General features: G+C 35.6%; 1 long non-coding RNA gene across 1 annotated transcript in view; it reads left to right on the forward strand.

Annotated features, from left to right (window-relative positions):
• Positions 1 to 27,982, forward strand: part of LOC109499521 — a 581,435-nt gene that overhangs the window by 123,876 nt on the left and 429,577 nt on the right. The window contains exon 3 of the long non-coding RNA XR_002742161.2: positions 24,847 to 25,009. This is a non-coding gene — a long non-coding RNA (uncharacterized LOC109499521). The remainder of the gene's footprint in view (positions 1 to 24,846; positions 25,010 to 27,982) is intronic.

Consider the following 27,982-nt stretch of genomic DNA (forward strand, 5'->3'; position numbering starts at 1 on the left):
CACAAAAAATTTACAAAGTCACTCTTCTTTTAGTTGAAATTTACCTTTTCAGTTACATTATGATTGGTTTCTTCACTAAGTTTTTAGTGCAGAAATTTTAGGAAACTATAAAGAAGAAAATCAAATTTCTGTATTCTCACATCTTCAAGAATATTTTCTATTTTTCTTTGTAATGTGCTATGAATAAATAATTTTATTTTAGAAGGTAGCTATATAAAATATATTTATCATGAAATTTCATTTCATATTAAATTGTGAACACTTTATTAGGTTATAAAAGTTACTGGAAAATATCACTAATAATGACTATATGACATTCCAACAAATTGATGCATTCTTCTCTGCTTGTGGAACATTAGATTTTCTCCAAATGTTTTTTTTTAAATTTTTAATATTTATTTATTTTTGAGAGTGAGAGAGAGGGAGGGAGAGAATGAATGAGAGCAGGGGAGGAACAGAGAGAGAGGGAGACACAGAATCCAAAGCAGGCTCCAGACTCTGAGCTGTCAGCACAGGGCCCAATGTGGGGCTCAAACTCATGAACTGTGAGTTCATGACCGTAGCCATGTTGGATGCTTAACCAATTGAGCCACCCAGGCTCCCCTCTCCAAACTTTTTCTATTACAAGTTACTTTGCTTTGAACATCTTTGTGTCTAAATTTGTCCATATTCATATTATTTCCTTATGATAGATGCCCAGAAGTATAATGACATTAAATACTATGGCTCTTGATAAATATGAATTTTAGGCCAAGATCTAGAGTAGATGGAAACCCAGGAATTTGAAGACTGTCATTGGGGTTGTGTTTTTTACTGGGGATATTTGGTGATTTGGGGAGAGGTGAGTTGAAAAGTGATGCGACAGCCTCTCCAGGATAGAGAAAGATAAAAGACAATATTGAGAAACGTAGCAGGGAAATAGTATCTCAGAAAAAAGGGACAAAATATATTTGAGTAAGAAAGTATCAAATTTTAGAACTGAAAAAAATAGAAATTAAAAACACAATACGTAAGCTTAACAGTAGATTGCAAACAGCTGAAGAAATTGTACATGGAAAGAAAACTCTGTTTAAGAAAATATCCAGAATTAAATAGACACAGTGAAAAGACAGGCAGATGGAAAATACAGAAGAGAATACAGATCTTCCTCCACTATGATGGGTTCATGTCCCAATAAACCCATCATAAGCTGAAAATCTCATAAGTTGAAAATGCATGTAATACACCTAACTTATGAAACACTGTAGGCTAGCTTATTTTAAATGTGCTCAGAAAACTTACATTAACCTATAGTTGAGCAAAATCATCTAACACAAAGTTTACTTTATACTAAAGTATTGAATATCTCAGGTAATTTATTGAATTTTGTACTGAAAGTGAAAAACAGACTTGTTCTATGGGCACAGAAAAGTTATAAGTGTATCATTTGTTCACTCTTGTAATCCCGTGGCTGACTGGGAGCTGTGGCTTGCTGTCACTGTCCAGCATCATGGGAAAGAATAGTATTAAATATCAGTAGTCTAGAAAAAGATCTGAATATCAAAACTTGAAATATGGCTTCTACTGAATGTGTATTTCTTTCTTACCATCATAAAGTTTAAAAATTATAGGCTGAACCATTATAAGTGGAGACTGTCTGCATAAGACTTATTGATTCAAACTCTTTAAGGAGATCTCTGTCGAATACATTAACTGACCACTCAGCTGAAAAGAGACTTCAGTGAGTGCACATGACAAAGAATAAAGTCTTAACAGAATTCATAGAGAATTCACTAAAATAAACACTATTATGTTATTTTTTTTAAATAATCCAGTAGAAATTCTGAAGTTGAAAAGTACAGTAACTGAAATGAAAAAAAAAATTCACTAGGGAGAGCAAATATGTTAGCAACCTCTCCTGTAAGAATTACTAAAGATAGTCCTTTAGGCTAAAACAAAAGGACATCAGGCAATAACTTGAATAAAAATAGAGTAATTGGTAAAAAAGTAATTACATAGTTAAATATAAAAGATATTAGAAAGGTATTTTTGTTTGTAACTTATTCTTCTTATTTACAAAACAGCTGCATAAAGCAATAATTTAAAATGCAGGTTGATGTACTTATCATGTTAAAGCTGTAATTTTTATGACAGTAAGAGAATGAGGGTGGAGGAAGAAATTGAGCTGTATTGGCACAAAGTTTTTATATATTAGTAATTTAGGTTGGTATTAAAGCTAGATTATTTTAAGATACTAATTGAAACTCCCAAGGAAATAACTGGGTAATAACTCAAAAATATAGAAAAAATGGACAGTAATAGAATTAAAACAGCATAATATAAAATATCAATTTAACATGAAAAAGGGAGGTAGTGAGAATTGAGAGAAAAATGCATAAGACATACAGTAAAAAAAATGTGAAAATTACAGACATAAATCCACTTTTTTTGCATCGATTCAACATATACTAGAGGTTCTAGCAATGGAAATTAGACAAGAAAAAGAAATTAAGGGCTTCTAATTTGGAATGGAATAAATAAAACTATATTTATTTATAGATTACATACCCTTGTTTATAGAAAATACTAAAGATACCATAAAAGTAGCTAATAAACAGGTTCAGCAAGAGTTCAGAATACAAGATCAACATAATCAATTGCATTTTATATGATAGCATAAAAAGTCTGAAAACAGAAGAGCATGGGGGAAGGGAAGGGGGAAGAAAGTTACAGAGAGGGAGGGAGGCAAACCATAAGAGACTCTTAAATACTGAGAACAAACTGAGGATTGATGTGGGTTGGGGGAGAGGGGAAAGTGGGTGATGGGTATTGAGGAGGGCACTTGTTGGGATGGGCACTGGGTGTTGTATGGAAACCAATTTGACAATAAATTATATTTAAAAATTAATTAAATGATTGCATTTACAATAATATTTTAATATATTTTAAGAATAAAAACTTAGGAATAAGTTTAATTTAAAATTTCAAGGCATGCATAATTGAAAACTACAAAACATACCTGAAAGAAACTAAAGAAAATTTAAATGGAGGAATATACCATGCTCATGGATTGAGAGAATTAACAGTTTAAGACAGCCATGCTTCCCAAACTGATCTACAGATTCAGTGCATCCCTGTCAAAGTTCCAGTTGTTTTTTTTTTGAAAATTTACACTAAAATTAATGTGACAATACAAAAGACCTAGAGTAGCCAAAATAATCTTGAAAAAGAAGAACAAAATTGGAGGATTCACACTCTCAAACTTCACAACTTATAGCAAAGTGACAGTAAGTAAGATAGTGTGATATTGACATAAAGATAGACATACGGATCAATGGAATAGAATTGAGAATCCAGAAATATACACTTAAATTTATAATTACTCGCTTTTAGATAAGTGTTCCATGATAGTTCAATGGAGAAAAATAGTCATTCAACAAACAATAACGGGATACCTAGACAGACACATGTAAAAGAATGATGTTGGATCCATACCTCACACCATAGACAGACATTACTTGAGAATGGATCATAGAACTCAATTAAAAGGCTAAAGAATGGATCATAGAACTCAATTATTCCATTCCAAATTAGAAGCCCTTAATTTCTTTTTCTTGTCTAATTTCCATTGCTAGAACCTCTAGTATAATGTTGAATCAATGCGAAAAAGTGGATTTATGTCTGTAATTTTCACATTTTTTTACTGTATGTCTTATGCATTTTTCTCTCAAAATTGTTAGAAAAAATCATAGGAATAAATAAATCTTCATGACTTTCAAGTTGGCAAAGATTTCTTGATATAATGTCAAAGTACAAGCAACAAAACAGAAGTAGATAAATTGGATTTGATAAAAATTAACTCTTTTGTTTCCAAAGGACATCATCAAGAAAGTGAAAAGACAACCCATGGAATGAAAAAAATGTATTTGTAAATAATATATTTGATAAAGGAATATATTCAGAATACATAAGGAATTCTTACAATTAAAAAATGAACAAAGAATTCAAATAGACATTTCTCTTAAATGGCCAGTGCACACATGAAAAGATGCTAACATCTTTAGCTACTATGAGAATGCAAACCAGAACTACAATAAAGGAGGCTGGAAACATGGCAGAGTAAGAGGACCCTAAGCTTACCTAGTCCCATGGATGCATCTCACATCAGTGTAAATAACCCAGAAAATGACTCAGAGACTGGAAGAACAAACTTCTCTATTGAAAGTAGAGGGGAGTCCACATTGCAGAAGGTAGGCAAGATGGTGATGTGGTTTGGGGGCAAAGGGGACCACAGCAATCTCGTGAGGAGTAAGCTGAAGGCACAGTAAAGGGTGAGAAATAGACTATTACGCCTGGTAGCCTACATGGGGAAGATGAATTCCCACAGTAGTTGGCTCTTAAGACTAGAGTGGCTGATTTTCATGCATTCTTGCAAACAGTGACACTTAAAACCTAGAGAGACAGCATTACAAATAGTTCATGGAGATAGAGCATAGAAGTAGCAGTTTGAAAAACCCCTGGAGCACACAGGAGGGAGAGTTATTTAATCTTCTCAGAGCATGGCCTGGAGATACAGGGATTGCAGGGAGACCCTTCCAGGAACAAAGGAGCTAGCAGGCACCATTTCCCCCACACATACCCCAGCATAAATACACAGCCACCTGTGGGAACCAGCATGGCACAGGCACTCACTATCTAACGCCAAGCCCTGCTGCCTTGTGCTTTGGTGGATCCACCCTTTCCAGTTACACTTGCCCTAGTCCTGGCACTGCAGATCCCCTCACCCAGAAGACCAGCTCAAATCCTGCCAACACCTTGTCTCTGGAGCCAGGGCATCAGTTCTGGGAACATTGGTGGTGGCAGGTCTCATTTCACAGGAGACCAGGACACCTTTGTTAAAATGTGCTCCACCAAACTGAGGACCAAACGCTGCCCACTACAGGCAGAGAGCCTCTCCAGATGACTGAAGGAAGAAGGGGCCAGGACACAATAGCAGGACACACAAAGACACATAGGAGATACTTCCTGAAGCAACAGGTCTTGGGGGACAGAAGACACTTCACTGAAGGGCAGTAGAGGACCTCTTCATCATAAGGCCATTACCTTCAATAGTAGGAGACATAGTTAACTTTCCTAATGTACAGTCAAAGATACAGACACAGAGAGTTAGATGAAAAGGGGAGACAGGAATATGTCCCAAATGAAAGAACAAGACCAAACCACAGCAAGAGACCTAACTGAAAGGATATAAGTAATATGCCTAATAGAGAATTTAAAGTAATGATCATAAAGATACTCACTGGACTTGAGAAAAGAGTAGAGGATATCAGTGACATCCTTAACAAAAAAGATAAAAAAGAACCAATCATGAGAACACAATAAGTGAAATTAAAAATACACTTGATGGAACAAATAGCAAGCTAGAGGAAGTAGAATGAATTAATGATTTGGAAGACAGAATAATGGAAAGTAATCAAGCTGAACAAATGAAAGAAAAAAATATGCAGAATGAGAATAGATTTAGGGAACTCAGTTAATCCATAAAGCATAATAATATTTGCATCATAGGGATCTCAGAAGAAGAGAGAGAAAAGAGATAAAATTTATTTGAGAAATAATAGCTGAAAACTTTAATCTGGAGAAGGAAACAGATATTCAGATCCAGGAGGTATATAGATCCTCTAATAAAATCAACCCAAGGAGATTCACACCAAGACACCTAGTAATTAAAATGACAAAAAGTGGTGATAAAGAAAAGCACTTTTTTTCAATATATGAAGTTTATTGTCAAATTGGTTTCCATACAACACCCAGTGCTCATCCCAAAAGGTGCCCTCCTCAATACCCATCACCCATCCTTCCCTCCCTCCCACCCCCCATCAACCCTCAGTTTGTTCTCAGTTTTTAAGAGCTTCTTATGCTTTGGCTCTCTCCCACTCTAACCTCCTTTTTTTTTTTCCTTCCCCTCCTCCATGGGTTTCTGTTAAGTTTCTCAGGATCCACATAAGAGTGAAAACATATGGTATGTTTTCTCTGTATGGCTTATTTCACTTAGCATCACACTCTCCAGTTCCATCCATGTTGCTACAAAGGACCATATTTCATTCTTTCTCATTGCCACGTAGTACTCCATTGTGTATATAAACCACAATTTCTTTATCCATTCATCAGTTGATGGACATTTAGGCTCTTTCCATAATTTGGCTATTGTTGAGAGTGCTGCTATAAACATTGGGGTACAAGTGCCCCTATGCATCAGTACTCTTGTATCCTTTGGGTAAATTCCTAGCAGTACTATTGCTGGGTCATAGGGTAGGTCTATTTTTAATTTTTTGAGGAACCTCCACACTGTTTTCCAGAGTGGCTGCACCAATTTGCATTCCCACCAACAGTGCAAGAGGGTTCCCGTTTCTCCACATCCTCTCCAGCATCTATAGTCTCGTGATTTGTTCGTTTTGGCCACTCTGACTGGCGTGAGGTGATACCTGAGTGTGGTTTTGATTTGTATTTCCCTGATGAGGAGCGACGTTGAGCATCTTTTCATGTGCCTGTTGGCCATCCGGATGTCTTCTATTGAGAAGTGTCTGTTCATGTTTTCTGCCCATTTCTTCACTGGGTTATTTGTTTTGCAGGTGTGGAGTTTGGTGAGCTCTTTATAGATTTTGGATACTAGCCCTTTGTCTGATATGTCATTTGCAAATATGTTTTCCCATTCTGTTGGTTGCCTTTTAGTTTTGTTGGTTGTTTCCTTTGCTGAGCAGAAACTTTTTATCTTCATAAAGTCCCAGTAGTTCATTTTTGCTTTTAATTCCCTTGTCTTTGGGGATGGAAAAGCACTTTTTAAAGCAGCAAGAGAAAAGAAGACAGTTACACACAAGGGAAACCCCATAAATCTGTCAGCAGATTTTTCTGCAGAAACTTAGCAATCTAGGAGGGAGTGGCATGATATATTCAAAAGGCTGAGTGGGAAAATTCTGCAGACAAGAATACTCTATCCAGCAAGACCATCATTCAGAATAGAAGAAGAAATAGTTATCAGACAAACAAAAACTAAATGAGTTCATGTCCACTAAACTAGCCCTACAAGAAATTTATTTGAGTGGAAATGAAACATCGTAACTGAGATATGAAAAGTAGGAAACACAAAAGCAGTAAAAGAATGTTTATCTGTAAAATCCAGTCAAGGGACTCACAAAATAAAAGGTTGTACAATATGACACCATATACCTAAAACAAGAGGAGAGAGTAATAAAGAATGGGTACATTAAATGACCATCAGCTTAATATAGACTGCTATATGAAGAGGATGTTATATACAAACCTAATGGTAACCACAAATCAAAAACCAGTAGTAGATATGCAAAGAATAAAGAGAAAGGAGTCCAAGTATATCACTAAATAAAGCCAGGAAAACATGAAAGAGAGCAAGAGGAGGATCAGAGAAAGTCTATAGAAATAACCACAAGCAACAAAATGGCAGTAAATGATTACTTTGAATGATAATGAATTAAAGAAGCCAATCAAAAGAGGTAGGGTGATAGAGTGGATGAAAGGGCAAGACACTTCTGTATATTGCCTATAAGAAACTCATTTTAGACCTAAAGACATCTGCAGATTGAAGGTGAGGGGATGGAGAAACACTTATCATGCAAATGGATGTCAAAAGAAAGCTGATGTAGCAATACTTATATGAGACAAAATAGATTTTAAGACAAAGACTGTAACAAGAGACAAAGAAGGACACTATATTAAGGGGACATTCCAATCAGAAGATAGAACGGTTGTAAATATGTATGCACCCAACATGGGAGAACCCTAATACATAATGCAGTTAATCACAAATATAAAGGAACTACTCAATAGTAATACAATAATAGTAGAGGACTTTAACACCTCAGTTACATCAATGGACAGATCATCCAAACAGAAAATCAACAAAGAAACAATGGGTTTGAATGACACAATGGACCAGATGGATTTAACAGATATATTCAGAACCTTCCATCCTACAACAGAATATACATTCTTTTCAAGTGCACATGGAACATTCTCCAGAATAGATCACATATTAGACCACTAAACAAGCCTCAACAAATTAAAAAAATCAAAGTCATACCATGCTTCCTTTCTGACCACTACACTGTGAAACTAGAAATCAACCACAAGAAAAAATCTGGAAATAACACAAATACATGAATGTTAAATACATGCTACTAAATAATGAATGGGTTAACCAGGAAATAAAAGAAGAAATAAAAAAGTAAATAGAAATGAATGAAAATGAAAACACAATGGTCCAAAACCTTTGAGATGCAGCAAAAGCTATTTTAAGAGGGAAGTTTATAGCAATACAGGCCTACATCAAGAAGCAAGAAAAATCTCAAATAGACAACCTTACACCTAATGGAACTCGAAAAAGAATAACAAACAAGACCCCAAGTGAGCCGAAGGAAGGAAACAATAAAGATTAGAGTGGCAATAAATGATCTAGAAACTAAAAAGCCCAGTAGAATAGATCAATGAAACCAGGAGTTGGTTCTTGAAAAGACCAACAAAATTGATAAACCTCTAGCCAGAGTTGTTAAAAAAAGAGAAATGACTCCCGGGGCACCTGGGTTGCTCAGTAGGTTTTGTGTCCAACTTCGGCTCAGGTCGTGATCTCATGGTTTGTGGGTTTAAGCCCTGTGTTGAGGTCTGTGCTGATAGCTTGGAGCCTGGAGCCTGCTTTAGAGTCTGTCTCTCTATCCCTCTCCAGCTCACACTCTGTCTCTCTCTCAATCTCTGTCTCTCAAAATAAACACAATAAAAAATTTTAAACAAAGAGAAATGACTCAAATAAAATCATAAATGAAAGAGGTGAAATAACAACCAATACCACAGAAATACAAACAATTCTAAGAGAATATTATGAAAAATTATGTGCCAAAAATTGGAAAATCTAGAAGAGATGGGTGAATTATTAGAAACCTATAACTGATAAAAACTGAAGCAAAAGGAAACTGAAAGTGTGTAAAGATCAATTACCAGCAATAAAATTGAATCACTAAGCAAAAAACTTACATTAAACAAAAGTCCAGTACCATATGGCTTCACAGACAAATTTTACCAAGCATTTGAAGAAGAGTTAATACCTATTCTTCTCAAACTATTCCAAAAATTAGAAGAGGAAGGAAAACTTCCAAATTCATTCTGATGCCAGTGTCACCCTGTTAGTAAAACCAGATAAAGACAACACAAATAAATAGAACTACAGGTCAGTATTCCTGATGAACATAGATAAAAAATTCCTCAACAAAACACTAGCAAGCTGAAACCAAAAATAACATGGAAACAATCATTCACCATGAACACATGAGATTTATTCCTGGGATGCAAGGGTGATTCAATATTTACAAATCAACATGATATGTCAGATCAATAAAAGAAAGGATAAAAAGCATGTAATCAGGGGCGCCTGGGTGGCGCAGTTGGTTAAGCGTCCGACTTCAGCCAGGTCACAATCTTGCGGTCTGTGAGTTCGAGCCCCGTGTCAGGCTCTGGGCTGATGGCTCAGAGCCTGGAGCCTGTTTCCGATTCTGTGTCTCCCTCTCTCTCTGCCCCTCCCCCGTTCATGCTCTCTCTCTCTCTGTCCCAAAAATAAATTAAAAAGTTGAAAAAAAATTTAAAAAAAAAAAAAAGAAAAAAAAAGCATGTAATCATTTCAATAGATGCAGAAAAAGCATTTGACAAAGTACAAAATCCATTCTTGACAAGAAATTCTCACAAGGTATGTCTAGAGGGAACATACCTCAACAAAATAAAAATCATATGAAAAAACCACAGCCAACATCATACTCAATGGTGAAAAACAGAGAGCTTTCCCCCTAAGGCCATGAACACGACAAGAATGTCCACTTTCACCACTTTTATTCAACATAGTACTGGAAGTCCTAGCCATAGCAGTCACACAACAAAAAGAAATAGAGGGCATCCAAATTCGTAAGGAAGAAGTAAAACTTTTACCATTTACAGATGACATGATACAATATATACAAAACCCTAAAGCCTGTACTAAAACACTACTAGAACTGATAAATGATTTCAGTAAAGTCAAAGGATACAAAATCAATGTACAGAAATCTGTTGCATTTCTATACACCAATGATGAAGCAGCAAAAAGATAAATTAAGAAAACAATCCCATTTATAATTTTACCCAAAATAATAAGATACGTAGGAATAAATTTAACCAAAGACATGAAAGACCTGTACTCTGAAAACTATAAAACATTAATGAAAGAAATTGAAGACCACACCAAGAAATGGAAGGACATTCCATGCTCATGGATTGGAAGAAAAATATTGTTAGAATGTCTATACTATCCAAGGCAATCTATAGATTCAATGCAATCCCTATCAAAATACCAACAACGTTTTTCACAAAACTAGAACAAACAATCCTAAAATTTGTATGGAACCACAAAAGACCTTGAAAAGCCAAAGCAATCTTGAAAAAGAAAAGTAAAGCTGGAGGCATCACAATTCTGGACTTCAAGTTATATTACCAAGCTGTAGTAATCAAAACAGTATGGTACTGGTACAAAAATAGGCACACAGATCAATGGAACAGAATAGAAATCCCATAAGTAAACCCATAATTGTGTGGTCAATTAGTTTTTTACAAAACAGGAAAGAATATCCAATGGGAAAAAGACAATCTCTTCAACAAAGGGTGTTGGGAAAACTGGACAGCAACATGCAAAAAAATGAAACTGAACACTTTCATCATACATAAAAATAAATTCAAAACTTATTAAAGACCTAAATGTGAGGCCTGAAATCATAAAAATCCTAGAAGACAACACAGGCAGTAATTTCTTTGGCTTTGGCAATAGCAACATTTTTCTAGATGTGTGTCTCCTGAGGTAAGGGAAACAAAAGCAAAAATAAACTATTGGGACTACATCAAAATAAAAAGTCTTCTGCCCATCAGAGGAAACAATCAACAAAACTAAAAGGCAACCTACTGGATGGAAGAAGGTATTTGCAAATGACACATTCAATAAAGTGTTAGTATCCAAAATATAGAAAGAGCTGATAGAACTTAACACCCAAAAAACAAATAGCCCAATTAAAAATGGGCAGAGGGGTGCCTGGGTGGCTCAGTCAGTTGAGCGTCCGACTTCAGCTCAGGTCACGATCTCACGGTCCGTGAGTTCGAGCCCCGCGTCGGGCTCTGGGCTGATGGCTCAGAGCCTGGAGCCTGCTTCCGATTCTGTGTCTCCTTCTCTCTCTGTCCCTCCCCCATTCATGCTCTGTCTCTCTCTGTCTCAAAAATAAATAAAAATGTTAAAAAAATTTTTTTAAAAATGGGCAGAAGACATGAACAGACACTTCTTCAAAGAAGACCTACAGATGGCCAACAGATACATGAAAAGATGCTCAACATTATTCATCATCAGGGAAACACAAATCAAAATTACAATGAGATATCACTTCACAACTGTTAGAATGGCTAAAATCAAAACCACAAAGAAACAACAAGTGTTGGTGAGAATGTGGAAGATAAGGAAACCTCGTGCACTTTTGGTGGGAAGCAAACTGGTGCAGCCACTGTGGAAAACAATATGGAGCAAAACCACCAATTCAAGGGATTGGTATGTATGTGTGTATATAAATGATATATATTGTATATATATGATGTATATCATATATCATATATATATATAAAGATATATTTTATATATAACTACATATATATTGACACATATATAAATATTATATAATATGTGTGTGTGTGTATATATATATATATATATATATATATATATGATATTATTCACCCATAAAAAAGAATGAAATTTTACCATTTGCAATGACATGGATGGAGCTAGAGAGTATAATGCTAAGTGAAATAAGTTAGAGAAAGACAAATACCATGTGATTTCACCCATATGTGGAACTTAAGAAACAAAAGAAATGAACAAAGTAAAAAGAGAGAGAGAGAGAGAGACAAACCAAGAAACAGACTCAACTACAGAGAACACACTCATGGTTACCAGAAGGAGATGGTGGGGGTGGGTGAAATAGGTGATGGAGATTGAAGAGTGCACTTGTGATGAGCACCAGGTGATGTACGAATCACTGTTGTCCAACTGAAACTGATATAACACTGTATTTTAACTATACTGGAATTAAAATGTAAAACTTAGTAAAAACTACAATGAAATAATTTTTACATACACTAGGATAGCTAAAATTAAAAAAGATAGACATTAACAGGTATTGGTGAGAATGTAGAGAAATTGAACCATCATCATACATTAGAACAACCATAAAATGGTGGAATCACTTTGGGAATCAGTTTGTTACTTCCTCAAAAATTCAACAAAGACTTACTGTATGACTCTGTAATTGCACTCTTCACCATATGTCCAAGAGAATTGAAAGGGTGTGTCTAAAAAAATTGAACTCAGATGCTCATAGCAGTGTAATTAATAGCAGTCAAAAAGTGCTAACAACCCAAATGTCCACCAACTAAATAATAGTTAAGTAAAATGGAATATTTTTCATAAAAAGAAATGCAATGCTCATATAGATGCCCTAGCATGAAAGATTGAGTCTTAAAACCATTATGCAAAGTGAAAGAAGCTAGATACAAATGGCCATAATGTGTCATTCCATTTATAGGAAATGTCAGGATAGGCACACCACAGAGGATGAAATAGATTACTGTTTACCATGCACTGTGGAAAAAGGAGGGTGTGACGTGAGGACTGATGGGCATGGCGTTTCTTTGGGGGATGATGAAGTAATGCTACATTTCATACTGGTCATCACAGCCCAACCCTAGGAATATAAACCTTACTCAACTGTGCATTTTAACTGGGTGAATGTTAAGGTATGTGAATCAGAACTTAATAAAGCTGTCACAAGGGCTCCTAGGAGGCTCAGTCGGTTGAGCGACTGACATGGGCTCAGGTCATTTTCTCAGGGCTTGTGAGTTCAAGCCCTGTGTCGGGCTGTGTAGGGACAGCTCAGAGCCTGGAGTCGGCTTCAGATTCTGTGTCTCCCTCGCTCTCTCCCCCTCCCCCACTCACATTCTCTCTCTGTCTCTCAAAAATGAATAAATATTTTTAAAAATATTTTAAAAATAAAGCTTTCATAAAAATAAACACGAAACGAAGATTTTCAAATATCAGCTGAAAGCACCAATTATAAATAACAGGTGGTGATCAGATAAAAATAAAATGCTCCTAATGGAAGCATTGATATGCAAAAAATAATAGAGCAATGAACAGAGTAATTGCTTAGTTGTCTAAACTATATGAAACAAAAATTTCCTTAGGCAATTCAGTTGTATACAACAATAGTATGCTAAACAATCATGTTTTTAAATTTAATCAAGAGGATAAGGGTAAATGTTTATTTATGTAAGTCTAATTTGGCATAAAACAATAGAAGGTCTTGAAGATAGGGGCGCCTGGGTGGCGCAGTCGGTTAAGCGTCCGACTTCAGCCAGGTCACGATCTCGCGGTCCGTGAGTTCGAGCCCCGCGTCAGGCTCTGGGCTGATGGCTCGGAGCCTGGAGCCTGTTTCCGATTCTGTGTCTCCCTCTCTCTCTGCCCCTCCCCCGTTCATGCTCTGTCTCTCTCTGTCCCAAAAATAAAAAAAAAGATAAAAAAAAAAAACGTTGAAGATAAATCCCATTTTATAAGAGAAAATTTTTTGAGTTTCAGATTGAATCTATAAGGTAAAAATTATGTGTAAGTTGGGAGGGTTTAATGTATCATTTCTAAAAACATATATCATAGGAGAAATGCAAAAGTATCAATAAACATTATTTTGTAAGTCTAGGAATATCTGAATTTTCAAAATTGGCATAAACTGATAAACAACGGAACATAGCAGTAAAGTTATTGAACTTCCAAGATGAAGACCCTATGAGGGTCTAGGCAAATACATATCACTCATAAAAGAGTGAAAAATCAGAATGGCTTTGTAATTTATACAGTTTCATTTAACTCCAATATTTTGCCAAACAAATGTAACAGCCATCCGAGAGAAAAGGAGAAAAGAGGGCCTGAGGAAACAGGACCAATGACACAGATTTAGTATCCAGTTTTAAGGCAATACAGTAAGCATTCTCCATGGATACATCATTCATTATAACTTTATCATTTAAAGATTTCGATGACACATTCAGACGGTTGATACCTGACTCAAAACAAAAATGAAAAGATGTGTGCATCGGTTTTGAAGTGTCAGTGCCACGCAGCTGTTGAGATGGTCAGAGGATAAATCTAAGTGTGTATACAATTACTTTAATATTAAAATACAACGTTACAAAAATCAGATGGGTAAGAGGTTAGACAGGTGCCAGAAGGTTTGAACATGCTAAATTCTTTCTTTACTAAATAGAAGAAACAGTGGATTTTAAGTTTCCCTGGTGAAAAAGTGAAAGTGAATGCACTTCTGCTTTCATAATTTCTAAAGGTAAATGAGAAAAGCTAGGCCATATATATGCTTTCAAATTACTATTAGGAAAAAACCCCACAAAACCCACAAAACAAAACACACGACACCATGTAGACATCTTTATTTATTTAAAAAATTTTCTAATGTTTATTTTTTTATTTTTGAGAGAGAGACAGAGCATGAATGGGGGAGGGACAGAAAGAGAGGGAGGGAGACACAGAATCCGAAGTAGGCTCCAGGCTCTGAGCTGTCAGCGCAGAGCTGGAAGCGGGGCTTGAACCCACCAACCGTGAGATCATGACCTGAGCCTAAGGCAGACCCTTAACCGACTGAGCCACCCAGGTGTCCCTAATTATCTTTTTTTTTTAAATTTTAAGTTTATTTATTTATTATGAGAGAGAGAAAAAGTGAAAGTCGGGAGGGGCAGAGAGAGAGAGAGGGAGGCACAGAATCCGAAGCAAGCTCCAGGCTCTGAGCTGTCAGCGCAGAGCCCGAAGTGGGGCTTGAACCCACGAACCGTGAGATCATGACCCAAGCCCAAGTCGGCTGCTTAACCAACTGAGCCACCCAGGCGGCCCTAGAAATCTTTCTTTAAAACAGAAAGCAAAGTATAAAGTAAAAAATGCTTTGATATTATATACATAAATTTAACTAGAAAAAAAATTAGATTCGGTCAAACAGATTTCACACTCCATTAAACATCCTTATAAACGCTAAATCAATATGGTTCCAAAATGCCAGATTTCAAATATGAGAGAAAAAAAAAAGCAATCCAGAGAAACAAAAAGGAAGCAGAAATCAGATTAACACAAGGCAAGTTTGAATGGATGTGAGGGATCAGCAAAATGAATAGTGAACTAGAGAGGCACTTCTAAATGAATGAAGAATACAGCCCAAACTGAAAATCTAATTGTCCTGTGTCTTCGTACAACAAATAACACAGCATCAAAATATTATTGCCAAAATGATAGGACAGTCAATAAAAAATTTTAATAAAATCTGACTCTGTTTTTGATATGTGACTCCCAAGAGGTCTCAAGTCCCTCATTTACCTTTCCCCTTCTGTCCCAAATCCAGGCACACTGATCAGAAAGCCTGGTGCCCTCTCCTTCAGTGCTAGTGGAAAACTCACTGCAGGCAAGCCCCAGCTCATGCCTATAGGAACCCACACCCCAGCCCCAGCCCCTAACCACGTTAAAAAACAAGCTGGTTTCCTGCCTTTGAAGTCATTTTTGGACCTGCTTGGGATCCTGCCCTGCTCTCCCAAGAGTGCCTCATTATGTGAGATGTGAACCTTTTTATACCCATTGATACAGCACCACTAGTCTTAACATCTGACCAGAAGTTTGAATTCGTGTGTTACTACAGGATGGTTACAGCAGAAGTAGACAATTGTATTAGAATAATTTAAGTTGTATCTCTCAGCCCAGACAAGGAACAAATGAATGTGTAGAGGGAATAAGTGGTATAAATCGATATATTCAATGAAATGCATACACATCTACTTGATTATATGTTCATATTTTATGGAATTAGCCATAAATAGATATGAAATGTACATAGATATGCAACATACAGATATACTCTCATATACAATGTGTATGTATGTATATATCGGTGTGTGTGTGTGTGTGTATGTCAACATACATATATATGCGTGCAAAAAGGAACATTATAAAGAGTATAACTTCTTTCAAATATCCAAGGAACATTTAAAAATGACTCTGTAGTAAGGCAAGTCTGCAAAATAGAACAAAACAAAAACAAAATCAAGAACAGATATGTATTATCTGATGATTAACAAAGATTGGAAATTGATAAGGAAAATAGGAACTGGAAACCACAAACCACTGGGAAATTGACTTCATTTCTTCTTCTCCCCCCTTATTATTTTCTACAAAAATTGGACTGTGATTAAATTTGAAGAGTAATTCTATGCCCAAGAGCTATTGGGATTTTCCACCTCCTTGTTTTGGGAAGAGGGTGAGAATGTAAAAGCCTAATTATACATTTTTGTTGTTGAATGGGCATTCAACAATTTGTACGAGGGCAGGTATAGTACTGAATTGTCAAATGGGTGAGCTCTGCCAGTATTGTACTTTTGTCTCTCAGCTCCAAATCTGCTCTTCTCTGTTTTGTTTTATGATTCTGGGGCTGGTCTTCCCCAAGCCACATCTTTCTTTCTTCCTTCCTTCCTTCCTTCCTTCCTTCCTTCCTTCCTTCCTTCCTTCCTTCCTTCCTTCCTCTTTCTTTCTTTCTTTCTTTCTTTCTTTCTTTCTTTCTTTCTTTCTTTCTTTCTTTCTCTTTCTTTCTTTCTTTCTTTCTTTCTTTCTTTCTTTCTTTCTTTCTTTCTCTCTCTCTCTCTTTCTTTCTTTCTTTCTTTTTCTTTCTTTCTTTTTCTTTCTTTTTCTTTCTTTCTTTCTTTCTTTCTTTCTTTCTTTCTTTCTTTTTCTTTCTTTCTCTTTTTCTTTCTTTCTCTTTTTTTCTTTCTTTCTTTTTCTTTCTTTCTCTTTCTCTTTCTTTCTTTCTTTCTTCCTTTCTTTCTTTCTTCCTTCCTTTCTTTCTTTCTTTCTTTCGTTGGTTGGTCTCCAGTTAAGCTCTGACGATACAGACCACGAAACTACTTGATTGACAAAAGGATACTTCTTACTTCCTGTTTTCTTCCTTTGCCTGTCATTGTATCACATCAGTGGTTCTTTACGTTGGCAGTGGAAGTTTATCCAAGCAATGGTAGTTGATTTCAGGTTGCGGGTGTTTTACCTTCTGGAACAAGCCTCCGTGTACCCCCTGAGAGAGGCCAGTACCAGATGGTTGAAGCTCCTTAGAGGTCTGGGTCCCAGCTCCATGGGACCCAGACCCCATCTCCTGAGGTACCAGGTAATTAATAGACAGCATCTCTGCCCCAGAGGTATGAGTCCTAGTTCCTCTGCTCCACTCCTCCATTCATCCCCTTACGCCTTTGGGTTATAGCTTCATCCTACAGTGACTACTTTTGTGATTTCTCAGTGTCTTTAATTGTTATTAGTAGTAGTAGCAGCAGGAGTGGTATGTTTTCTGTTCTCTGATACCTAGCTGAGAAATGTTAGTATTAAATTCTCTCTGTTAAAGTGATCGTACTAGCTTCTATCTCTGGCAAGACCCTGACTGATAACAGAAATCCCTTCTTGCTCCTCCAGATACTTAATCCCCTAAACATAAGAAGCCAGTTTCCTAAGTGTATCAAGCATGGCTACTAGTTCCTGGGATTTTACATGCAAATTACTCTGAAGCTTATAATCACGGATTCCCCAATCACTTTCCCCAGGGAGGCGTTGCATTTAATCATGTCATTGTCTCTTATTGTAAAAGTCAGAGCTCATGTGACATGTCTTATGTACTTAGATAATTTCTGAACACCAAAATAAATTTGATTAACCAAATGCCCTTTCCCTGATTATAGTAGAAGACAGAGAGCTGTAATAAGTTCCTGAAACCATTTCCCCTGAAAGCAATACTCATTCCTGTGGTTCACTTTTGGCCTAAAAGCTATTATACTAGATAAATAGATGCTTTTGTGGTTAAGAATCATTAGTTATTTTTTTCTTGTTTTTGTGCTTATGAAGGCCACCATAGGTTTTTAAAAACCTCAGAAAAATATTTAGTATTTACATTTTAAAAAGTAAGATTCTTGAACTACTCTGATATTATCAAAAGAAAATGTGGGCAAAATGTAATTATGAAAGAACATTTAAGCATGATGATATTGGCTTCCATTTTCTTTTATGAGTTGTCATCTTGGACCATCAATGTTGAAATAAAAAATAGTTTAGTAGAAGGGATTTTAAATAGTTACCTGTGTCATTTAAACAAATCTGTGTCCCACTTATATTGATTTGGCCAAAGTTTGAGGATTAGAGTTTATGATCCTCAAAATTTCACCTCTGCTATATCATTAATGGAAGGTTCCCTAAAGTTTATTTTTTATCATTGACACAAATTGTATAGAATTAATTCTTAATATTTTTTAAAAAAAGAGTAGTTATTATTCAGGCTTCAGTTCACTTTCAATTGATTCTCAGCAAAGTGGGACAATTTTATTCTAATTTAATATATGCAGCTGAACTGAAATAAACACAGATTTTTGGGAACTTCATGTATTTCGATACATGATCCTTCTGGGATGGAGATTAGCATAGACCTCTGTGGTCAGTTTTATTTTCAATCTTCCCAGTTTTTGCTGTTGAGAGAGCCCTGAGGAATTTCATTTTGTGGCTTGTCAAAAACATGATAAACAAACATCTCTAGATTTTTAAATATAGCAATGAGTATTCCACATACTTTAATTTTTCTTAAAAAGGGAAATGCTATCTGCTGGATTTGAATCATTTAATGACATATAAGAAATATGGAAGCTTTTCTACATGCTTAACTTCCTAGAGAAAATACATGGACTTTAATTTCATGGCTAATGATCTTCAGTAGATAAAATAGTCACGAAATATATGCTTACAGAATATATTATATGTGCTTACAAAAGCTGAAGGAATTTGACCTTCAAACAAATTTGTCTTTCAAGATATGAGACCCAACCTCTTTAAAAATCTAAAGTGTATATTTTGCATTACTGTGAGTAAACAGAATTTGGATGAATTCCCCCTTGTTAGTAATCTATAGTCCAGAATAAGAGAACACTAATTTGAATCATTTGACTTTATACTTCCTTGTATTATAAAAATAATACAAAATTATGGTGTGATATGACGTGTGTGTTCATGTATAGGTATATGGTATGTCTATGGTGTGTATACACACATACACATACACACACACATACACACACACACACAAATTTTCTACAGTGAAGTTTATTTGCTTTAGTATTCCAGTGTATATATTATATTGATATAATTCTCTATGAAATTTAATTGTTTCTCATCTTTTTCCTATTTAAATGCTGTAATTAAATATTTTTGCCACTGGTAAGGTTATCTCTGAAGATAAATTTCAGAATTGGTATTGCTAGGTCACAATTTAAATTATGATGAATTGCCATAGCTTTCCATACAATTATGTGTTAATGTCTCTATCTGTGCATATCCTATGACAGTCCATCAGTTTACTGGATATTTTTCATGTACAGAGCATTGGAATTGAAAGAAATTGGAAAACCTTCTCCAAGAAAGTCATTCATTTTTTGAACTTTGTTCATGATATTTTTCACCATAAATTTTCCACCAGAGTTTGGGATTGACTTTGTATAAGGCATAAACATACAAATCTAGCTTCGTTTTTCTTCTAAATGACTAGGATCCTACCCAAATCATGCATTTAAATAATATATTTTTCCCACTGATTTTGAAATGCCATGTTTATTGTATACTGGATTTCCTGTATCTTTGAGTTTGGGTTCTCTCTTTTGTTTTGCTGATGTCCTTACCTGTTGCCCTGCTAGTGTAACACTAAATAAATATAGTTTTATGGAAGTATTTTCATGCTTTCCAAGCCTTGTTCTTCCTTCTTCTTCATTTCCAGAATTTCCTTGTCTACATTTCCATGCTTATTTTTCCATGAAAATATTTCCCCCCTCTACTACTGAGTAGTTTAAATAACACTGGAAATACATGGTATCTGAAAGTCTGAAAATTATCAGCTTTGAAATTATGTAGGTCTGGTGCTATTCTTTGATAACATTATTTAGCACACTTCCTTTTTATGGTTGTTTTAAAGTAAATTTTGGTTATTTATGTCTTTCTTACATATATCCAATTCATCCACATTTTCAAAGAGGAGTGTGTAAAATTGAGGAAATATTCTTTTTTCATATAATTTATTTTTTAAAAGTTTTTATTTTAATTCCAGTTAGTTAACACAGTGCTATATTAGTATTAGGTATACAATAGAGTAATTCAATACTTCCATACATAACCCAGTGCTCATCACAACAGGTGCTCTCCTTAATCCCCATCATCTGTTTCCTCCATTCCCCCACCCACCTCCCTTCTGGTAACCATCAGTTTGCTCTCTAGAGCTAAGGGTCTGTTTCTTGGTTTGTCTCTCTCTTTTTTCCCCTTTACTCATTTGTTTTGTTTCTTAAATTTCATATATGAGTAAAATCATATAATATTTGTCTTTCTCGGACTGTCTTTCTCTGACTGTGAGCATTGTGCTCACTAGCTCCATCTATGTCATTGAAAATGGCAAGATTGCATTCTTTTTTATGGCTGACTGATATTCCATTGTGTGTGTATGTATGTGTATATATGTATCTCCACATCTTCTTTATCCACTCATGTATTGATGGACCCTTGGGCTGCTTCCTTAATTTGGCCATTTTAAATAATGCTGCTGTTGACATAAGGGTGCATGTATCCCTTTGAATTAGTGTTTTTGTATTCTTTGGGTAAATACTTAGTGCTTTTAGTTCTTTGATCATAAGTGATGATGAGCATCTTCTCATGTTTCTGTTGACCATCTGTAGAGAGATGTCGCTTAATGTTTTCTGCCCATTTTTTAATTGGGTTTTTGTTTTTTTGAGTGTTGAGTTTTATATGTTATTTATATATTTTGGATACTAACACTTTATCAGATATGTCATTTGTAAATATCTTCACCCATTCTCTAGGTTCCCTTTTATTTTTGTTGATTGTTTCCTTCGCTGTGCAGGGCTTTTTATTTTGATGTAGTCCCAATAGTTTATTGTTGCTTTTCTTTCCTTTGCCTCAGGAGACATATCTAGAAAAATGCTGCTATGGCTAAAAAGAAATTACTGCCTGTGTTCTCTTCTAGGATTTTTATGGTTTCATGTCTCACATTTAGGTTTTTAATCCATTTTGAATTTATTTTTGTATATGGTGAAAAAAAGTAGTCAGTTTTATTCTTTTGCATGTAACTATCCAATTTTTCCCGCACCATTTGTTGAAGAGACTGTCTTTTTCCCTTTGGATATTCTTTCCTGCTTTGTTGAAGACTGATTGATTTTGATCTGTGTGTCTACTTTTGTGTCAGTACCATACTACTTTGTTTACTACAACTTTATAACATAACTTGAAGTCCAGAATTGTGATGCCTCCAGCTTTGCTTTTCTTTTTCAAGATTGCTTTAGCTATTCAGGGTCTTTTGTGGTTCCATACAAATTTTAGGATTGTTTGTTCTTGTTCTGTGAAAAATGCAGTTGGCATTTTGGTAGGGATTGCATTAAGTGTTTAGATTGTTTTGGGTAGTATAGACAGACAACGTTCTTCCAATCCTTGAGCATGGAATGTCTTTCCATTTTTTGGTGTCATCTTCAATTTCTTTCATCTGTTTTATAGTTTTCAGAGTAGAGGTCTTTTACCTCCTTGATTAAATTTATTCCTAGGTATCTTATTATTTTTGTTGCAATTATGAATGAGATTGTTTTCTTCAATTCTCTTTCTACTGCTTCCTTATTGGTGCAATAGATTTCTGTACATTGATTTTGTATCCTGTGACTTTACTGAAATCATCCATCAGTTCTAGTAGTGTTTTAGTGGAGTCTGTAGGGTTGTCTATATATAGGATCATTAAGTTATTAACTCATTCTTTTTGTTTATTCTTTCCTTATTTGACTTTATTTTCTCTTGATTATGCTAATCCCTTTAAATTGAGGGCATTTTGAAGAGGTGCTCTTTATCAAACCAATTGTTTCCTAAATCTTATATAATTTTTTTATTTTATATCAATTATATATTACTATATTATTTTATATAAAATAATTATATATAATATATTTTTCTCCTCTACTTATTTCATGTTATTGTTCCTTTCTAATTTCTGGGGTTCAATGTATAATTCATTTTACTTTTAACTTTAGAAATTTTTGGTAAATATTCTATGTATACTTGAAAAAATGTATAATTGCTATTATTATGGGCATGATTTCACAAATGTCTGTTGACAAATGTGTTTGATATTATTTGGGTCGCTATTTTCTTACCGATTTTCTGCCTGCTTTTTCTACTATTACTTAGAAGTGTTGAAGTCTTCAATTATAATTGTGGATTTGTTTATTTTTTTAGTCATTTCTATCAGTTTTTGTTTCATTACTTTGAAGCTCGACTGTTAAACACAACTTAAACCATTAAGATTGTTATGTCTTCTTCTTTTTTTTTTTTTAATTTTTTTTTCAACGTTTATTTATTTTTGGGACAGAGAGAGACAGAGCATGAATGGGGGAGGGGCAGAGAGAGAGGGAGACACAGAATTGGAAACAGGCTCCAGGCTCTGAGCCATCAGCCCAGAGCCTGACGCGGGGCTTGAACTCACAGACCGCGAGATCGTGACCTGGCTGAAGTCGGACGCTTAACCGACTGCGCCACCCAGGCGCCCCAGATTGTTATGTCTTCTAACAAGTTAACCCTGTTAAAAGCTCTAGTTCTTTTTTTAAAATTTTATGTTTATTTTTGAGAGAGAGAGAGAGAGAGAGAGAGAGAGAGAGAGAGAAAGAGCCAGCATGAGCAGTGGAGGGGCAGACAGAGAGAGAGAGACACAGAATCTGAAGCAGGCTCCAGGCTCTGAGCTGTCAGCACAGAGCCCGACATGGGGCTCGAACTCACAAACCGTGAGATCATGAGCTGAGCTGACGTCGGATGCTCAACCAACTGAGCCACCCAGGTGCCCCTAAAAGCCCTAGTTCTAAAGTATTCTTTGCCTAATATATTGTTACTTCACCTTTGTTATATTTATTGTTTGCACATTACAGCTTTTCTCAAAATTTTACTTTTAGTATATGTGTCTTTATATTTAAAACATGTTGCAGACAACCTTTAAAAAATCAATCTAACCTACTCTGCCTTTGTATTGGAGTTTTAAATATTTATATTTAATTTTATTGTCAATATGGTTGCTATTATGTGTATTGCTTTGCTGTTTGTTTCATGATTACCCATCTGTTCTTTGTTCCATTTTTCTGTTTTCCTCTTATTTTAACTATTTTATTTTTTTTGTATTCTGCCTTATCACCAATGTTGGCTTATTAGCTGTGCCTCTGTGTTTCTACTTTTAGTGGTGTCTCTAGCATTTATATCTCCAACTTATCATAGTCTGCCTACAAATAACATAACACCACTTCTCATATAATATAAGGACCTTACAATATTGTGATTCTGCCCCCCATCCTTTGTCTTATTTTTGTCATACATTTTACTTTTACGTATATACAATGCCCTTAATAGTTGTTATTGTGCTTTTAGACCCTTGGTTGTATTTTAGAGAAATTAAAATAAGGAAAAAGTACTTTATACTTATTTTTAATTTTACCATTTCTGGAGCTCTTTATTTCCTCGTGTAATTCCAAGCTACTGTCTGATGCCGTACTTCCTCTGCCTCAAGAAGTTTCTTCAATGTCTCTAATCCAGGTTTTCTGGCAGCAAATTCTCTCAGCTCTTAAACTTTTATTTTTCTGTGAAACCTCTATTTTCCCTGCATTTTTGAAAGATGTTTTTGTTGAATATCAAATTCCACGTTATCAGATGTTCCCACCCCTACTTTTAGTACTTTAACATGCCACCCCAGTGCTTTCCGGTTTGTGTGTTTGCAGGTGTAAAGTCTGTAGTTGTTCTTATTTTTGGTCTTCTGCACAAATGTCACTCCCCTTCACGTCCGCTGGACAGTCTTTCAAGCTTTACTTTTTGTCACTAGTTTTTAGAAAGTTTCTCATGACATGTTTCAGCATGATTTTATTATGATCTATTGAGCTTTACATCTGCTGATTCATAGTTTTTATCATATTTCTAATTTTTTAAGCCATTACGTATTCAAATACTGTTTTCTTTTCACCTCTCTTTTCCTCCTGCGACACCAATATACATATATTAGACTGTGTGGCTTGTCTCTCTATGGTTCATTTTTGATAGTTTCTATTGCTGTATTTATATATTTTGATCTTCTGTCATGTCTAATCTGCTATTAACCTCATCCAGTGAAATTTTCATTTAATCTATTTGTTTTTTTAATTGTAGAGGTTCTATTTGGTACATATAATTTCCATTTCTTTTCTCTTCAAGATGATGTTTTATATTAAACCAGGAGCACATTTACAATAGCTTTTCTACAATTCTTTTATGTGTCATTTTCTGCATCTGTTTCTTTGACTTATGTATCTTCTGCTTATGGATCAGATTTTCCTGCTTTTTTTCATCTGGGAATTTTTGTTTGTTTGTTTGTTTGTTTGTTTGTTTTGATGCTGAAATTATTTATTTTACTTATTTGATTACTAGGGTTGGAGGTATGTTATGGATTGAATTCTGGGCCTTCCTCCCCCAAATTCATATGTTGAGGTCTTAACCTCCAGCACTTCAGAATGTGAACTTCTTTGGGAATAGGGTCATTACAGGTGTAATTATGTAAGTTAAGGTGAGGTCCTGCTGAAGTAGAATAGATCCCTAATTCAGTATGACTCTTGTTCTTATTAAAGGAGGAGATTCGGATCCAGGCACACATACAGAATATCATGTGAGCATGAAGATGACCATCTACAAGTTTAGGCAAGAGTCCAGGGAACAGATCCCTCCCTCAGAGCCTTTGGTTGGAACCAAGCCTTACAACACCTTGATCTAGGACTTCCAGACTCCAGAAAAGTAAGACAATGTATTCTAGTTGTTTAAGTCACCCACATTCTAGTACTTTGTTATCACAGCACTAGCACACTAAGGCGATGTATTCTATTAGATATCATTGGCTTTTATTTTAGAAGTTACTTAAGTTACTTGTGAATCAGTTTGATCATTTTCAAGAATGTTTTTCATCTCCGGTAGGGTAGATTTGGAATAAGCTTTACTCTAGGGCTAGTTGAGCCCTATTACTGAGGCATGGCTTCTTGGTTGATTCCATTGTGTATTCTGTGTATTAAAGAAGACTCCACTCTGGCTTGTTTGGACTCATATATATCTTGGATCTGTGTGGCTCTGGTAACTGTCCAGCTCACAACTCATCAACCCTTCATGTGGCTGTAAACATGGAGTTTACTCTTTGCCGATGCAGCCTCGTATTCAGCAACAAACTCATGGGGAACTGTACTCAGGTTCCTGGGGCTGTTTATCCAGTTTTAATGCTGGCATTTCATATTGCAAGTTCTATCTGCCTCAGCCTTCACACACTCTTAGATTTGTCTATCACTCACTGAGAAGTTTTAAAGTATCCGAGACAGTTGCAGCTTAGATTTGAAAGCTTATTGACCATGAACTAACTACAATTTATCCTTATTGTCTTATTGCTTAACGAAAAATAATCTTAGGGCATAATAAATGTAAAATGTATAGCTCTGGATAGCTAATAGTTCCACTGCACTCTTTAAAGTTCATATCTTTACTGATGTATATTTTTTTCCTGTTGTCAACCATATTTTGAGAGAGGTAATAACCAAGTAGTATACTAAAATGGAATGGCTGCATTAACAGTCAGTGAAACTGTCTATGTGACATTAAAGGTAAAGAATACTAAAAAGTTTGCTTAATTGGAAAGCATGATTTAAGGTAAGTAAATGGAACATAAAAAGGAATTTTTAAAATGCAAAAATGTGTTGTCAAAGGCATGGATTTGCAGATCATTTCTTTAGCTGTATTGACAATCTTAACTTCATATATATATATATATATGTATATATATATATATGTGTGTATATATATATATATACATACATATACACACACATATGAGTTAGAGTTAACAGCAACATCACAAAACTTTAATTCCTTGTTAAAGGATTCATGTTTTTAATTCTCAATTATTTGCTTTTTTTTTGCTATTTATTTTACTCTGTGCTTAAAATTCATCTTGAATACTTGTGGATTTGTGGTAGTAAGTAGTGTGAAACTGTGCTATCTAGAGAAGTCTTGTAATTTCTTTTTCTGGTAGTTTTATGAACATAGGAGAACTGCTGTTAATGGTTCAGACACTTCATTTCTTCCTCCACTTAAACAGTTTTCATTATTTTTTAGCTACTGCAAATGATTTTGGTTGATTAGTATTCTTAGTGGCAAACAGCAGGAACTTCTCAGGCTAATGTAAGCAGAGCCGTTTCTTACTGGAGTATATTCAGTAGCTCCCAAATTCATTAGTGATGGGGAGGGGAGCTGAGGAAATTGATTTGTGGTTAAAGGTCTAGGAAAAATGTCCCACATCTGAAGAAAAGCAGCCACCATTGCTACTGGCACCAGTAGAAAACCCAAATGGCAGGAGTTCACCTTTATTGCAACTGTTTCTGCCACACATCAGAGATCCAACCTCGCGACTACAGCTTTCTCCAAAGGTGTTATCTATCTCTTTGCCATCTATAGAGTAAAATTAAATGTCTACATCAAATCTGTTTCTGCATACCATTCATTTCAGAGTCAAAGTCTTTTGTGGAGGATTTTGATGGGGGGGGGGGTTCCCCACCTCCCCCAAGAAAAAAGCAAGACACAAGATTTGAATTTTAAATTCTAATTTGAGGAGGCACAACTCAAAATGTAGAATCTTACCAACAGAGAAAAGCTAATCAAAAAATGACTGGCAGCCATGAAAGTGATGAATGAGCTAACCCTGTGACAGCTCTCTTTTAGGACTGACTCAGGTGCATGTCTTCTTATATCAAAAGGGAGGGAATGGTGACCCTGTAAATGTGCCTGCAAATATTTTCATAATTAGCTAGGAGCCTCTGTTTTACAATATTCTTGGAGGTGTTCAATGATCGGTTCAAAGATTCCTGTCAATCTCAGGGTTTTTTTAGCTGATTTTCTTTTTAACGTTTTATTAATGTTTATTTTTGAGAGAGAGAGAGAGAGAGAGAGAGAGAGGGAGGGAGCAAATGAGCAGGGGCGGGGGAGGGGCAGAGAGAGAGGGAGACCCAGAGCTTGAAGTGGACTCCAGGCTCCACGATGTCAGTGCAGAGTCCGACATGGGGCTCAAACTCACGAACCGTGAGATCATGTCCTGAGCTGAAGTCAGGCACTTAACCGACTGAGTCACCTAGGCGCTCCTTAGCTGGTTTTCTTTCGTGTTTTACGTGCCAGTGATAAAGATAAATCATTATTCCTACTCAATTCTAGGGCATTTGTTTCAAGCAATGATGGTTTGATCCAAGTTTCACTTCCTGGAGTTACCAGTTTTCCTCTATTTCATCTCGTGAGAATACAGCTCAACTTTTGCTGCTGCATTTCAGGTTTGGCATTCAAAATGTAAAGAGCTGATAAATGGAGGCAACTGGCAAACAGCAGAGAGAGTGATTAGGACACTGACGTGCTGGAGTGGCCGTCAAGGCACATATTCGGTGCCATTCCTAAAGTGGTGCGGACTAGGGACAGGAGGTGAGGTAGAACATGCCAAGATGTATAAAAACTAGGAATTGAAGGAGTTAAGCAGAACTGTGAAAGGGAATAAAACAAAAATCACCAGGCTGAAACTTAGAAAGATGTGAATTTGGATAGAAAAATCCCAGGGGCCAGGGAGAAATGTTTTCTTGGGTTGAAGATTTGTAAGTCTAAGAGTTTCACACATGAACCAGTAGGGCAAAGAATAAATAAATGTGGATTATTAGTGTCTGTGTTCTGATTTCTACTAATGGGCTAGTGAGA

Source organism: Felis catus, chromosome B2, assembly GCF_018350175.1.
Source record: "Felis catus isolate Fca126 chromosome B2, F.catus_Fca126_mat1.0, whole genome shotgun sequence".
NCBI classification, from domain to species: Eukaryota; Metazoa; Chordata; class Mammalia; order Carnivora; family Felidae; genus Felis; species Felis catus.